Consider the following 3604-nt stretch of genomic DNA (forward strand, 5'->3'; position numbering starts at 1 on the left):
GGTCAAATAATGTGACATCAGTGGTTCAACCGTAATGTTATAAAGTTACGAGAATACTTTTTGTGCGCAAAGAAAACAAAAATAACGACTTTATTCAATTCGTCTCCTCTGCGTCACTCTATAGTGCCATTTTGGAGGATATCACATATGTAAAAGACGTATGCAATGTATGTACGCGGATACGTTGTTTACGTTCAGATCAAAGTGTAAATGACGCAAACGACGTATCCGCGTACGGTGCTGCTGACACAGAACAGCATACGTTGTTTACGTATGTGATACTCTCCAAAATGGCGCTATACGGTGATGCGGAGGAGACAAATTGTTGAATAAAGTCGTTATTTTTGTTTTCTCTGCACACAAAAAGTATTCCCGTAGCTTCGTAAAATTACAGTTGAACCCCTGATGTCACATGGATTATTTTACCGATCTCCTTGCTATGTTTCTGAGTCTTGATCGTGTAAGGATCCTTGCTGTCTATGGAGGGTCTTTGATGTAATGCATCAAAAATATCTTAATTTGTGTTCCAAAGATGAATGAAGGTCTTATGGGTTTGGAACGACATGAGGGTGAGTAATTAATGACAGAATTTTCATTTTTGTGTGAACTAACCCTTTAATGAAGTCTAACCTGAACTCAAAACTGTAAAATACAATAAAATCTAAATATTTCAAACATACAATATTATGGAAAATATTATGGAAAAATATATAAAGGTTAAACTAAAATTAACATTACAAAAACTCAAAATTAAATAAAAACAAAGCTAAATGACTAAAAATCTAATTAAAACTAAAATGAAAACTAAAAATAAGAGCTAATTCAAAACATTAATAAAACCTATAATAGTATATAATAATACAAAAACATCACTGATGGCAATTAGAACCAAAACCGCTGACGGTGAGGACTATGGTGTGGTTGTGAGGCATTATGGAACATCGGGGGGTCCCTCAGCAGGTTCCTCATATGAATTTGATCAAAGCTTTATGAAGGACCATCACTCCTCTTTCATTCGCAAGTCATTTGCAGTCCACTCTCCGTCTGCCTCCTAATGATGAGTCTCCTATTTGTAGTCATTTCGGGAAATTCAACGACCTACTTGCCGGGGTCACGCGCAAAATGAACTAGACAAGCATCTTTGAAGATTATGATAATAGATCTGAGGAGAGAAATCTGGATTGTCTTGAAATTCACTAGCACGGATCCTCATCTCATTATCCTCTTGCGTGGCAGCCTGTATCAAAAGCGTGATAAAAATACACAGCAGATAACATTAGCATTGTATATTTCCACGCATAATATCCGTTGTCCTTTTTTTTCCCTGCTAAAAGATAGCATATTGGCCGCGTCTTTGAAACGCAGGCTGAATAACACTGAGGGAACGTTCTGTTCCAAAGCGCAGAGAATTCGCCGGCATGCACACGCTGATGCCTTCGGGTGGAAAATGATAGCTTTTTTGCTGCACGCAGGCGATCTGAAAGGCCCGACGGCGACTCAACGTACTGCGGAGCGGCTTCGCCTGGGAAAAGCAAATTCATGCAAATGAGTTTATCTAGGAGCCGTCGAGTCGTGCATTCAAAGGTGTGTTTACCGCTAACAAATTGAAACGTGGAGTTAATAGTAGAGTTCTCGCTCGCTCCCAGACAGACGCTCGCTTTTCCCAAAGAAAATATGGACAGAAACAGCCGACTTGTCTGCGAGAAAAAAAAACAAAAAAACAAAAACAAAACCAGCTGTGAATGTTTTATGAGCGGATCTTTGAGCGCCGTTGCTGTATGTAGAAGGAAATAAACACATTCATTATGAAACACACGTTATGGCCTTTAAACCGGTGGAAATTATGGCTAAGTGGGAGTTTAGTAGGATACTGGGGCAGGTTGATGATCCATGATAACCTTAACAACACATTTAACCCTATAAAGCCTATTTTTGAAGGCATTTAAATAACAAAATGATAAAAACTTTGCTGTTAAAACCTGTACACACAATGTCTGTCGTCTGATTGATAGTTCAGACTTTTTTCTTTTAGTATAATTGTACAAGCGTCAACCTTCAGCTCGTGGTTCACATGTGTTTTTGCTGTAAATCTTTACTGATTTTTATAAAGTAAATGAGAGAATAACTTATATTTTAATGGACTGAAGCGACCTACTTGATTATCCAGAAAAGTCAGTCTAAAATATGATCATCAGGCTTTTGAGGAGCATTTATTTGTTCATCTCTCAATTATCATTGTATTGCATTGCATTATATGTTTTGATCATCAAACTAAGCATTTAAATATCATCTCAAGACCTATTATTGGAGATAGATTGATGACTGATATTTCTATCATTTTATGTATACAGTCTATTATATCTCCTTAATCAGAATTGCTTACTTTTGTCTATATAAAGAAAAATATCTGCACCATATTGCATATTTTTGCAAACACTGTTTTTTCCTCCATATTCTCAAAATATCATACTACATGAGCAATAAAAGCATGATGTATCAAATTTGATACTCAACAAAAAAAAAACACATATGCAAATTTCTTTTAAATATGGTCTAAAAGTTTGCATTAAAAAAAATGGACTATTATGTGTCATAATAAACTATCATATGTCAGGCTTTATAGGGTTAAAAGACCCATGACACGACAATCAGCAGACCACGGAAATCAACTGAAAATCGATGAATTAATCTAAAAATGAACTCTATGAACGTAAAAACAGAGGCAACAACACATCAGTTCCCTTCAAGACACTTCATTTTGCTTTAGTCCCATTGTTTCTTACAGAAATGCTGTAATTGCTCAAAACAACATACTAAACAAATGACTGGATTTTCTGGAACGTAAGTTGCTCTGTTTTAATCATTACATCAAGCCCACACTGCACACATATGTTTACAAATAAAAAAATTGCTTTGACAGCCATTAACTAGTTAATTAGTTTGGAGCATTACTGCAATTAAGCTATTGAGATTTAGGGGAGTAGTGTTTTAAGTGGCCTATTCAAAGTAAGCATTTATAGTGTTTGTAATGTTTCTACTTCTGTTTGTTTCTCATTCTGTTCTATTTTTTTTAAATGTTTTTGAAAGAAGTCTCTTATGCTCACCATTTACTTGATAAAAAAACAGTAAAACAGTAAAATTGTGAAATATTTTTACACTTTCAAATAGCTGCTTTTCTATTGGACTATACAGGTGCATCTCAATAAATTAGAATGTTGTGGAAAAGTTCATTTATTTCAGTAATTCAACTCAAATTGTGAAACTTGTGTATTAAATAAATTCAATGCACACAGACTGAAGTAGTTTAAGTCTTTGGTTCTTTTAATTGTGATGATTTTGGCTCACATTTAACAAAAACCCACCAATTCACTATCTCAACAAATTAGAATATGGTGACATGCCAATCAGCTAATCAACTCAAAACACCTGCAAAGGTTTCCTGAGCCTTCAAAATGGTCTCTCAGTTTGGTCCACTAGGCTACACAATCATGGGGAAGACTGCTGAACTGACAGTTGTCCAGAAGACAATCACTGACACCCTTCACAAGGAGGGTAAGCCACAAACATTAATTGCCAAAGAAGCTGGCTGTTCACAGAGTGCTAT

The 3604-nt window shown here is 35.7% G+C and overlaps 1 long non-coding RNA gene across 1 annotated transcript in view; it reads right to left on the reverse strand.

Annotated features, from left to right (window-relative positions):
• Positions 1-229: 229 nt before the first annotated feature.
• The window catches only part of LOC107568875 (uncharacterized), a 13689-nt gene continuing 10314 nt past the window's right edge, over positions 230-3604 (reverse strand). Inside the window, exon 3 of the long non-coding RNA XR_001606823.1 lies at positions 230-240. This is a non-coding gene — a long non-coding RNA (uncharacterized lncRNA). The remainder of the gene's footprint in view (positions 241-3604) is intronic.

The sequence above is a fragment of the Sinocyclocheilus grahami genome, unplaced genomic scaffold (genome assembly GCF_001515645.1).
Source record: "Sinocyclocheilus grahami isolate Dianchi unplaced genomic scaffold, SAMN03320097.WGS_v1.1 scaffold1288.1, whole genome shotgun sequence".
Taxonomy (NCBI): Eukaryota; Metazoa; Chordata; class Actinopteri; order Cypriniformes; family Cyprinidae; genus Sinocyclocheilus; species Sinocyclocheilus grahami.